Consider the following 13931-nt stretch of genomic DNA (forward strand, 5'->3'; position numbering starts at 1 on the left):
ATTGACATTCGAATATCAGAATGACCAACTTCAAAAATGAGTTGACAAATTGTAAAACGCTTTACTCTGATTAAAATAAAGTATGATAATTTGGTAATGACCCCTGTCGGTGATTTATGTTCAGAATAGTGTTGTTAGACATCATTTGCTTATTAATAAGATATTCCCTACGTATAGCAGGCGAAGTGGAAGGTTTCGTTGTGTACTGCTTGTCAGTCAGACAAAGAATCGCAGAAACATCACCTTCCTGTTATTGAACGACATGCCTAGAAAACGTAGGTTTGCTTCCAATGAAGATCGTTTTCGAATAGTTGAGTGCTGCAATCAAGCACTAGATTTTGTAGCAGTTGCGGGAGCTCTTGGAGTAAATAGATCTACAGCTTATGGCATAGTTTGTAATGTTCAACGGACTCAACGCGTAGAGGCCATTCATGCAGGAAGGCGAAAGAAGGTCATAGATAACGAATTAATGGATTTAATTTTAATGCTAATTGAAGATAATCCACTGCTTACGCTGGGGCAAATAAAGGGAAAGCAAGGCAAATCTGTCCAGACAAACCCGACTTTTCAGTATCGACACTGTCAAGATGTTTGGATGGAGAGCTCATGAACCTCAAGAAATGTCATAACGTCCCATTGCGACGTAACTGTGCAGAAGTTAAGGAAGCCAGACGTCTATTTGCCCAGTGGATGATCGAAACTGGATTACAAAGCCACCGAATTTACATAGACGAGACGGGCTTTAATCTATGGGCAAAAGGGACATTTGGTCGAGGTCGAGTAGCAGAACGCATGAGCAGGAACGTGGGTGGCCAGAGGGGCCGTAATGTGTACTGTGAAACTCACATGAATACCGTAACTAAGGAAACATTTCAACATTTCATAAGGTCATCGGAAACTATTTTGGGAGACGAAGACGCAGTACTTATCATGGATAATGCCCCAGTGCACGAAAAAGTATACCTTAGTTTAACCTGACCACTGAGCTGATTAACAGCTCTGCTAGAGCTTGGCCCGAAGGATTAGATTTATTTTACGTGGCTAAGAACCAATTGGTTACCTAGCAACTGGACCTACAGCTTATTGTGGAATCCGAACCACATTATAGTGAGAACTGAATTTCTATCACCAGAGGTAAATGCCTCTAATTCTTCATTGGCCGGTCGGAGAATCGAACGCGGGGCCAGCAGAGTGCTAGCTGAGAACGATGCCCACCCGTCCAGTGAGGAAAGATGTAGAGGCATTTCCCCAAGCTTTACATCAAATATCTTCCTCCTTATTCTCCATTCTTAAACCCAACTGAAAACTGCTTCTCTGTTTTCAAAGCAAATTTAAAACAGTTTCTCTACGGAACAGTAGGGCAATGTACTCCAGCTTGTGCAGCCTGAGAGGGTAGAACTCTTCAGGATTTAAGAGATCGTGTGCTATTACGGCGGCTGAAACTGCCCTCCCTCATACTGTGCAAGAGATTGTTTATCGAAATTACAATCATGCTAACACTCACCTGGCTAAGTGCATCCAACAAGATGATTTGGCTCAAGTTGTTCAATTCACTTTATTTCTTTCGTAAACTTTATGAATTAAACACACTATATAATTTTTTTCTTAATAAACCATCAATAATGATACGGTTTCACTCATGATAATGATTAAAACAAAAGGTTTGTTGTATTTTTTCAAGTAATTTATTTTGAAATTTGTTAAATAAAAGTCAATTTTATTCAAACTTTCCTTAGCCTTGTCAAAACCAATTGAAATGTGGTCGGTCATTCACAGTGCAAATATGAGAATTGTCATTTCCAAATGAAACTGGTCATTCACATTTGACGGTAAGCCCTAAGCAAGAAGCTGAACTGTTGTTACCGTTTGAAAAGTGTTGCTTCCGAATGCTTAATGTTTACAGCAGTTTAAGTATGTTCATGCCAAATGACTGAATTTCAAAGGCAAATGCAATATATATATATATATATATATATATATATATATATATATATATATATATATATATATATATATATATATATATAAATAATCATTTATTTATTTATTCATTCATTCTCATAATAAGATAAACGGTATACGACAGTAAGAATATGGAAATAAATGGGAATCAGGAACTGGCAGCCATGAGACTTGAGACAGTAGAGTACAGAAGCATATATCTGGGGATAAATATTCCGTATGAAGGCAGGATAAGAGAAGAGACATGTTGCAGAACAGTTGAAGCAAGGACGCTAACAGGATCTGTGCTGAAACTGGGAGGATGCTTGCAGTGTCTAAAGAAGCTGTGGCTGGGACGTATAAATGTCTGCTGAACCACCTCTTCACGGAAGTCAAGTGTTAATGTTGAGGGCAAATAAAGAGAAAACGTGGAAGCTTTAGATATTTTGTTTGCTTAGTATATAAGTGTGAAGAACTGAAAGGGTTAGAAATGTTTTGTCACTTTGGAGTGTTAAAAGTGTTAGTGTGGGTGAAAGGGTGGATCAGTGTTTTTAAGATGATTCGTTCATGTAGAAAGAATGAGGATAAATGACGTGACAGAACATCAAGGAAGCAAAACAGAGCCTGAACATAAGAGATGAAGGTTGACGTACTGCTGATGAGCAACCTGCGTGGTTGAAAGAAGCGTATCATGTTGTGAAAGTTCTCTGTCCGGGAGATTCATCCACAGTTCAACTGATAAGAAACGAATGTGACAGCTATGATTAACTGTCTTGCCTTTTCTCAGGAATCACCACTTCAGGGCAAATGGGTTAGTTGCTCAGCGAGGAGAATATCTTGTTTTTGAGATGAGAAAACTAAAATAAAAGTCAAGTGCTTCATATAATATGATTTCACGCCTTCCCACTTCCCCTCCTGGAAGGAAGTGTTGTGTGAGAGAGAGAGAGAGAGAGAGAGAGAGAGAGAGAGAGAGAGAGAGAGAGAGAGAGAGAGAGAGAGAGAACGGCAGTAAAAAATTGCTTCTAGCCTCCCTTTATACGTTCCGTTTGGGAAAATGACACCAACAAAGATCATATCTCTAAAACCACGTGCGGGATAACAGCAGCCATCAAGGAAGCGAATAATTCAAAATAAATATCGAAATTGCACAAAAGCAACAATAAATTCTCTTTAAAATCTGAGGCACTGAACGAGTCACATCATGCAGGTGATTTGTCTCGCAATGAGCCTTTATTTAGGGTACAATCGATTTCTGCAGGATTTTCTGTATTGGAGTGATTGACGGCATATTTTTCTTAAATTTATGGCGTTTTAATCTTTTTTTGAGTATGATTTTTAAAATGAAATATGTGACTTTTCTAAAGATTTTTAAAATCCTTCTCTCTCACAAAAATACTTTTCATCCTTATGTATATGCATTGAGGTAGTCTCTCTCTCTCTCTCTCTCTCTCTCTCTCTCTCTCTCTCTCTCTCTTCTCTCTCTCTCTCCTTCATACTTCCTACAGCTGTGCTGAAATTATCTGTTTGAAGATTCTTACTGCATGGAAGATATGATTAGTTTTCTCGGATTACGAGAGAGAGAGAGAGAGTCTTTTTCATGTCATGCTATTCATCAATAAATCTATCTGACTAATCTTCGTGGTCAAGGCGACTTTGGCCTGGCGTTATGTCAGGATCAACAAGATTTGCCCCATTAATCATTACATTTTGCTTAACGAATCACTACTGTTACTCCGGTTATACCAAAGTTTTATGATCGACCTAACATTTTTTTTCTGGCCATCCAAATTTCATTCACCTTTTGAAGTTATGGCTAGATTTATTTATTTATTTATTTACTTATTCAATTAGTTATTTATTCATTTGTTTATTAGTATTATTATTATTATTATTATTATTATAATTATTATTATTATTATTTTATTGGCGAAGACATCCACAGTAGTATAAATATAAATAAGTATTAGAAATATATATACTAACGAGAGCTTTCGAGAACCTGCTCGATTCTCCTTCTCAACCTGACTAAAATATGAAAGCTGTCACGGAAGTGAAAAGGTTTGAAAAAAAAATAAATAAATAAAACGTGCTGTCTACTGAAGAAAATCGGTCGTAATTTGAAAATGGGTAATTTCGTCCATCAGGTAATTCCGTCGTTCCCCGTAGATAAACCAGCTGACCTCCCCGAGCGTCTAAGTGGTTATTATTATTATTATTATTATTATTATTATTATTATTATTATTATTATTATTATTGAACTCAACTCTTCTTGGGGTCGTGAATTGTTAACAGCGGGAGGCGGCGATATTCCAAGCTGATATTGATGTTCGAGTCCAAAGTTGAAATTGGCTGCCGAAGGTAAATTCAGACCTAAAGATGGAAATAGATTTCAAGCGCTGCCGGATTCCTCAAACCTTAATTGGGATTTCAACTTCGATAGTATGGCCGTCTTCCTAACAAACTTCATTCGGTAGGAATTTGTTAAAGGAAGAAAACGTGACTGATGATAAATTCGACTTACACTTTTGAATATGTGGACAACATAAAAAAAAAAGGGGTAGTAAACAATATGTCTTTTAATTATTAAATGGAGAGGAACTTAAACCTTTTTCGAAACTTAATTCAATGCTGCGTAAAGTTTATCAGATTATTCCAGAAATTTATCTTACAGAAATACGAAAAACAAATGAGGTTCATCCACCCACTGTTACTGATATACAACTGATAAAAAAAAAAAAAAAAAAGAGCGTAGATTAATTCTATATAATAGCTTAAATTTCCCTTTCCTTCTGACAACGACTGTGACTGGGGACTCACTCTCTATCGATATTAGATAAAAACATTCTCATGAACTTGCGCCATGATTATATCATGAAGAGGAAAAAAAAAAAAAAAAAAAAAAAAACACACACACAGAAAACCCATTACAACAGTCAGGTGGGAATTTTCTTAACTGAAAACTAAAGGGAATTTGAGAGACACAGAAACTGCTGTGTTTCTGTTGACAAGATTTGCTGCTGTGAGATCACGGGACTTAGAATGCGTCAGGCACACACAAACACACACACACTTGGCGGCAGCATTGTACCAGAAGCTAGCAATAGCTTTTTGCTTTCTTATTACTGTTGTCATCTTCATCTTCTTAATATTAAAATATTCCCAATAAATAATCCAGCAAGAGAACGGTGGTTCTTATGAAATTTAATTTTATCACCATGAATAAATCATTACAGCGTTTTTATTGGTGTCGGGAAATGGAAACTACTTCAATAATAATAATAAGTGCAGCGTAAAGCAAGAGAGAGCATCCTCTTTGACCTGTTAGAATCACGCCGAGAAACCACTCCCTGAAGAGTCTAATTACTGAGTCAGGGATTAATGAAACAGTTTGCACAAGTATTGAATGTCGTAACAGATCTTCTCTGGTTACTGCAATCGTCCTCACTCGTGCAAAAACTTCCTCGACAAGTCCTGGTCAATTTTACAAGGAGATTCAGAGTTCATGTCACTTTTGTCGTGCAAGTCGTGCAAGTCGTGCATAGGAAAATTCAGTTAAGTAAGATTACGTCCGATTATTTATCAGGTGTTCAGGACTGAGCGAGCATAGTGAGCTAACTTCCTTTGGATTTACTGAACATACTGATATGGCTTATTTTAGACTTCGGGACATTATTCATGCATTATTTCCTGTCTATATTAATCTTTTGATTGTTAAGCGCTGAAAGGCTTAAAGTGGCCCGGTGCTTGACTTGATGGCCTAAATTTCATAAATCAGTCAATCATTTAAATGTTTATATAAATATCCTTAGTATATATTTCCTTTTGCAGCGGCTTCAATGTGACTGATTAAATAGAAATTCCACTTACATAAACAGTGAACTGGAAGTTCCTTCTATTCTGTGACTCGAGGTGAAACTTATTATGGAACTTCCTCGTCCAAAAGTCTGATGTCGTATGACTTGTTCTGTTCGTCTGTAATATAAATAAATATAAATTTGTCTATCGATTAAAAGTTATGAAAGGGCTTAATTTATAAAGGAACTTTCGTATTCAGAGCAAGGTCCTACAAAACAATCTACGCATCACATATCAAACGTTTGGTTAAACCTCCAGAATTCTCATCTCATTTGTCGGTTTGTCAGAGTCCAGACGACCATATCAGGCCTCTTCTCCCCTTCAACACTTTCCCGAATCCAGGGCAAGGGCACTTGCTGGCACAAAGCCGGCTTGATTTAAATCATCCAAACCATCCTGGACTTTCTAGATAAATGGAAATAAAAGTGTTTGGTGACTTTGCTTTCCCGGAAGAGATTCAGTTCCTCTTTTGTAAGAAGCCTGCTTTTATTATTGCAGTGGTTCGTTTTTCAAAATTGAGAGCAAAAGAAACTGCGAGGACGGGGAATGTGAAGAAAGAAAACTAGGGAGTTCCCATACTAGGGAGTAATTTGCGCTAGTGGAGTTCGTATGTCGTGCAAATGGAACTTCAGTTCAAGCGAAAATGCAATGCATTACTACCCTAATACTGTTCTCCTTGCATTTTGATACATTTTTATCTATTTATTAATTCATAATTTATCTTTATTTTCTTTTCTAACAAGTTGTATCTCTTCTTTCTTTATTTCCCTCAACTTCCTCTTACTTCTTCCTAATGAGCACCTTCATATTCTTTGGAAGCTTGAATTTCAAGTCAATGGCCCCTTTGGTGGGCTTGTTCCATAAGAATAGCGTGGATCTACTGAATAATAATAATAATAATAATAATAATAATAATATCGTATAAAATTATTAAAAAAAGTAAAAAATGCGCCGAAGAAACGAGTTTTCTGTACAGCCGATACAGCGTATAATTAAGGCCACCGAAAACAGATCTATCTTTCGATGGTCTTGGTATGATGCTGTATGAGTTGCGGCCCATGAAACGTTAACCACTGCCCTTTGGTGGCCTGGCCTATATCGTTGCCAGATGCACGATTATGACTAACTTTAACCTTAAATAAAATCAAAAGTACTGAGGCTAGAGGACTGCAACTTGGTACATTTTATTGAATAAAAACTTAAGAAAAAAATTTGTTTCCAGCCCTCTGGCCTCAGTAGTTTTTAAGATCTGACGGCGGACAGAAAAAAGTGCGGATAGAAAAATTGCGGACAGAATAAAGTGCGGACGGACAGACAAAGCCGGCATAATAGTTTTCTTATACAGAAAAATAAAAAAAAATGGATGGCCACTGATTAAGAGAAAACCTCTAAAAGAGGAAAGAAAACAGAGAAAAGCTAGAAATATGGTGAAGGACCGAATGAGAGAGACAATGTGAAAAGAGAGAGAAAAGAGAAAGGAAATAAGTAGGGAATGTTTGATCTATTTCTCTCACTAAAGTGAACGGAGGTGAAGAACCCTCATTCACACAGCTGTCTGCCTCTCAATTCACAAAGAATGGCAAACAAAGGAGAGCTATCTATCAGCTGAATGCAGTAACACGGAAGAAGCAGTTATCAGGAAGACTGAAAAGAAGGCACAAGTCAAATGCTGTTCCAACAGCCTTGTTGATTATTAAAGAGCAAAATGAATCCAGTGAGGATTCCGCTGTTATAGTTCTCTTGCTGCTGTAAATGAATCAGGTGATACCGATTTCATTAGAAGAAATCACTGCCATGGAAATGTTTAGTCAGTGGCTTTTCAAGAAATCAGCTGGGAGTAAACGCTCCTTGGTATCAAGCAATCATTCTCCTTGGAAAAAATATAAGTCAAGTCAGTGTCTCTCTCTCTCTCTCTCTCTTATATATATATATATATATATATATATATATATATATATATATATATATATATATATATATATATATATATATATATATATATATATATATATATATTAAGCACACAAAATCACATATCATTTAATATCGTATTTACACACCAAAGAAGGAATTGAATATGATAAGGTCACGACGACGATTATTTTCCCCAAAGGTGTAAGTTATTCCCCAGCACAGTGAATTCAGTATCAAACGATATTTGCAGTTGTGTGTGTATGTATGTATGTACGTTTGGTCTTTGGCCTTCAAATTTGGGACGTGGAAGTGAGGGCTTCCCTTTCAGGTCCTTTTAGAATTCGGTCTAGATATTTTGCTTGTGATATAACACCGCAATTTCTCTGGCTATTGTAGTTTAAATAGCGTGATCTGTTTGGGGAAGAGAGAGAGAGAGAGAGAGAGAGAGAGAGAGAGAGAGAGAGAGAGAGAGAGAGAGAGAGAGAGAGAGAGAGAGAGAGAGAAAGCAATTTATCCGTTGTCTTCTCGGCGTACCATTACTGTACACGCTTTAAGTCCATTTCTGAAAGATTTTTTGCAAAATGCAGAGTCGCTTCTGCATAATGACGTTGCCTTTGCTGATGCTGGAAAAGCAATCTCGTTTCTGTCTTAAATTCAAAAGAATGCCGGTCATTAATTAAGAAAGTGGTAGATATCACAGTCTGTTTTTATTAGTTACATAGATGCATAATTGTGGAACTTTATATATTTAGGGAAAAAAGTTAATTAGGAAAATATGACAGTCTCTTTGTTTATCAGCTTTGGAAAATCTTGAAATTGGTCAATAAATTGGTATTAAAATTTCCTTAGCCATGAAAAAGGGTGGTGTCAGGTTCTGGTTCTGGAAATGAGCTGACTGTAGTGAAAGCTGGTGGTTGTTCTGAGCCTTCGTCAGAGTCTCCTGGACCTTGAGACTTCATTCCAAAGAGCAAGTTCTTCACTCCTCTGCAATAAAGGGTAACTATGTCTCCCCAGCAGGAGTATTTCTCCCTAGGAGGAGTGTTTTTGCAAGGTTACGTTTGAGGTTTATGAAAACTATGGTTTTTGTAAGCTAAGGTTTTTTTTATATATAACTTCCTTAGTGGTATTAGGATACACATCCTCGACAATATTATTTCATTTTTATCTAAAATTTTTTCTGATAAAAAATTGGATTTATTCTCCTATATGCAATACCAAAAAGGTATTTGAAGTAGTAAATTATCCGACCCACAAATGGAAGAGTAAATCAGGCTTGGTGCAATTTATGCTGTGTACAAAGTTTATCAAATATAAATTTTTCATCCAAAGGTTACCTCTGTCAGGAAGTCTCTAAGAAGAAGACCAAGAACACGACAGCGAGCACCAATGAAGTTTCAGAAAGTCATGAGTTTTCATTACTGCTTTTCTGCAATTAGAAACCATTAGATTTTAATCCCTGAGGTGTCATTTCACTGCCTGGTGTAACTACCCATTATTGACGGTACATTGGCTTTATATCAGACTGAAAGAAACTTTGGGAGATGGAAGTAATTACTATGTGGGTTACTGTCATTCTGTGTATCATTCTGAATGGTAATTCAGTCATTCTTTTGAAAATTCCTCTGACTTTTCATTTGTAAATTGACACTTTTTTTCTGCTGAAGATCAATGATTTTGCTCTCTCTCTCTCTCTCTCTCTCTCTCTCTCTCTCTCTCTCTCTCTCTCTCTCTCTCAAGGCCGAGATATCGTCGAGTTCCGTAACTGAATTCGAAATGTGTATCCTTTATGAGCTGTTCATCAAGATGAGGACAGAAGCATTAATTAAATATGCTGAACTGGCATCACAAGATTGGTCGTCGATAGTGTTGACAAAGATTTATGCAACGGGTTATTATAACAGACATTCAGACATTCTGTAAAGTAGGTGCAAGAACAATTTCATGTAAATACCTTGCAATGGTACTGACAATGCAAGAGAATCGTTTACGCTCAGATCATTTTACTGCAGTAGATATCAAAATCAGTTACTTCTTGGCTCAACGTTCGGATTTAATTCTATATTTTTACTTACGGTAATAATCGTCATTTCCACTACAAAGACTGAAACTTCATGACAACCAGTGAACCAAAAACGACACAGAACGGTAACTGGGGTTGAAGTGAATTATTATTATTTAGTAGAAGCGTTCCAGATGTCTAATCATTCACTGTCCCACTTTAAAATGACATGCAAAAAGCGTTTAAAGCCCAGAAAAGTGAAACGCCAAAACCCACATAACCAGCTCACTTGGCAGACGTCCTTAGGTGACGAAGTGGAAAGCTACTAGTAGTCTGGGAGCTTACTTGGAAGAGCAGAATCAAAAATGTAAAACTAAATCAACACTTCTATATTACTTGGAATTTGAAAATGTGTGTTTCCTTTTCTATCATTTTTCTGATGTCCCTCCTTTATGCTGCTCCAATTTCTCACATGTTCACTCTCACCAATCGTTCTCTCCAACCCTTTCGGTTTGTTCATCAGCTGCTTCAAGGTCATTTAAATATACTTTATCATATTTAGACCTTAAGCCGCTTATTCCCCGGGTTGCGTGTCGAAGCCCAGCCCGTTCAAAAAAAAAAAAAAAAAAAAAAAAAAAAAAAACTCTCTCTGCTGTTGAGAAAAACAACTGGCGAGAGGTGCCAGAAAGAACTTTGTCTTGTAGCCCGAGGACCCTGGCTGCAACGCCTGTCATTCCTTTTATGTGCCTCCATTCATATTCTTTCCTCATTCTTTTTTTCCATCCTCTCCTAACAGTTGTTTCATAATGTAACTGCAAAGGTTTTCCTCCTGTTTCACCTTTCAAACCTATTTACTCTCAATTTCTGTCTCAGCGCTGAATGATTTCGTAGGTCCCAGCGCTTGGGCTTTGGCGTAATTTCTATATTCTGTCTGTCTATAGCCCGAGGCGTCCTCTGGTTTCTGGTTCACTCTGCCTGTCCCGAGGAAGGGTGGGCGTGGCTTTCGAGAAACACTTAGTAATCCCTCAGGAGCTCTCTTAATTTCAACAAACGCTAATCTTTGTATGTTTATAACATCTAAGGACACTGACCGCTCCTTCAGAGTGCGTTTCTGAGTCTTCAGTTTTTTACATACCTCTGGCGAAAGCAGGTTTGGGAACTGAAACCTTGTAACAAGGTAGTTACTAGCAGCGGGATTGTATAGGGCAAACAGAGCCATATCCCACAACATCTCACAAATATGCCATGTCTCAAGTCACTCCTTGATCCACCCATCATAAATACGGAGGTCAGTATTGGGAAAGAACGTTTACAACTCCATTTAGCCATTTTAAGTGTCACTTTTAATGATGATACTACCGGACTGTGACTTTTCCATCCAGGCCTTTTACCAGTTGATCATCAAATATTTGAGTGTTGTTGGGGCACCGATCGTGCTAAATGGCATCTCTTTGTATTGAAACTTCTGCTGAGGAATTACAAACGCTAAACCTTCAGTAAATCACATTTGGTGATGTCGTTAATACACAGAAAGGGAAACGAGCCAGAATTGGTGGCTTGATTCCCTTAGTGGTGGTCAGCGGAGAACTGACCTCCCCGTTAGCCTTTCCAGCGAGCATGCAAGGAAATGTCTAATTTAATGAGCTGGATGCAGAATGTCTTTGGATAGCATTTTATAGTTGTACTGACATACATTATGGTATCAAATTAAAAACCATAACTACAGGTAATAACTTGGAATCATCTGTGACAGAGCCTATTGAAATTCTCTCTCTTTGTACATAATTAAGTAACTGAGAAAATTTAAACCAACCCCTATGAGTCTCTGTTGATGTTCCCTTTCCCGATATCTACTTCGTCTCACTTATCACCAAAGAGAACCTATGGAACCTAAACAGCTGGAACAGAAAACCAGATGAGTTCTATTCTTTCTAGCTTGTTCTGACTGTACAATGCCAACTGCGCGTTCTTTTATCAGTACAGAAAAGAAGAGTTACTCAGCAGTTCTCAGCTTCTGCTGTTTTCTATGAAGGAATGGATATACCGCTTCATAGAAAACCTGCATTAATGAGGGGCCAGGTTGTATCGTTGTAGGGATTTAGATGTCAAGACATAGAACACGTGGTTTGTAAGGATTTCTCCTCACGATAATTTAAAGAACATAATTAAAGGTCATTAGAATATTAAAACAGATTTGGAAAAAGTCTTTACTTTATAAATGGCGGAAAGAATTCCGTGAATCTTTCATTATCACTGCTATAACCTCAGTAGTAAAAATTATTAGAAAAATCGCCTGTGCCTATCCCAGAGCAGTTAAGAAACAAGAGAACTTGAGCTTGCGGAAGAATGTCCTGAACTGCTCATGTCTACATTCTTCTTTCCTGTGATGGAGGAATTATATAATTAGAAATTCACTTATCTTTGAGGGGAAAATCAACAAGGTATCATTAGCTCAGGAAAAAACAGACATGCCACAAACTTTCTTTGTTGAAAGAAAGTTATTAATCAGGGATTATTTGTCTAGACCCCAAAAACTGGTGACAGCCAATGGTCAACGAAGCCTTGCAAAGACATCGAAGGAGGACAGGACAAGAGTTCAAGAGTGCAATATAGCGATAATTATTGCAATTTGCATGCGTAAAATAGTGAATGAAAAGGGAGTAAAAAAGCTCTGTAGTTGTCACAAGGAAATACAAGTGGTAGTTAAGAGTAGGTAGCTGTGGAGATGAACAATGATTAAGGGCTGTATCATGTGCAGCCCTGAATAGGTGATTAAATAAATGTGAAATAGAAAGCTAAGCAAGTATTAAAAACTAGCAAGAAAACAGGGGTTCTCATTCTTTGTTATTACCAATTAAATCATTAGAGTGTTTTTCTAGATGCCGGGAAATGGAAACCACTTCTATAATAATAAGTGGAGCGTAAATCAACAGACAGCATCCTCTTTGACCTGTTAGAAACATGCTGAGAAATCACTCCCTGAAGAGTCTAGTTTCCGAGTCAGGGATAAATGAACCACTTTGCACAAGCATTGAATATCGCACCAGATCTCTCTGATTATTGCAATCATCCTCACTTGTGCAAAAAACTTCCTCGAGAAGTCTTGGGCAATTTACCTGGAGATTCAGAGTTTATGTCACTTTTGTTGTGCAAGTCATGCATAAGAAAATTCCCTTCATTAGAATATGCCGTTGACCTAGCTGTTTTGGACTTGAGTAGCATGATCACCCTTTTTTCTTGTCCTTATTTCTTGATACATCAACACTCTTTTGACTGTCTTGGGCGCTGAATGAGAGAAAGTGCCCCAGTGCTTGGTTTGACAGCCTAAATTTCATAAAATTGGTCAGTCATTTTTCCAGTCATATAAATATCATTAATGTATGTTTCCTCTTTTAGCTACTTAAATGTGAATGATTAATAGAGATTCCATAATAGAGATTCCATTTACATAAATAGTACATTGGTAGTTCATTTTATTCTATGACACGTGAGTGGAATTTATTATGGAGTTTCCTCATCCATACGTGTGATGTCATATGACTTTGTTCCTTTCCCTTGTAAGCTAATCAAATATAATTTTTCATAAAGATAAAAAAGTTATGGAGAGGTTTACTCTCTTAATAAACTTTCGTATCGAGAACAAGGTCCTACATAACTATCTTTGCATCAAATGTTTTGTTATGAAACTTTCCCCAGGATTCTCATCTCGTTGGTGGGTCAGAATTCAGAGGACCACACCAAGCCTCTTGTCCCCTTCAACACTTTAGAGGGGGTAGTGCCGTTAGCGCACCTCACGTGGTGCACTGTAGCATTACTGAAGGTTGTTGCAGCGTGCCTTCGGCCCCTAGCTGCAACCCCTTTTCATTCCTTTTACTGTACCTCCTTTCATATTCTTCCGTCCATCTTACTTTCCACCCTCTTCTAAGAGTTATTTCATAGTGCAAATGCAACGCTTTCCTCCTGTTACAGCTTTGTAACCTTTTACTTTGTTTTCCTTTCAGCGCTGAATGACTTCATAGGTCCCAGCGCTTGGCCTAAGAGGCCATTCAGGTGTATGTATATATATATATATATATATATATATATATATATATATATATATATATATATATATATATATATATATATATATATATATATATATATATATATATATACACTTCCCGAACTTAGGGCAAGGCCCTTTGCTGGGACAAAGCCGGATTAATCTAAACCATCCAA

The sequence above is a fragment of the Macrobrachium rosenbergii genome, chromosome 26 (assembly GCF_040412425.1).
Source record: "Macrobrachium rosenbergii isolate ZJJX-2024 chromosome 26, ASM4041242v1, whole genome shotgun sequence".
Lineage (NCBI taxonomy): Eukaryota > Metazoa > Arthropoda > Malacostraca > Decapoda > Palaemonidae > Macrobrachium > Macrobrachium rosenbergii.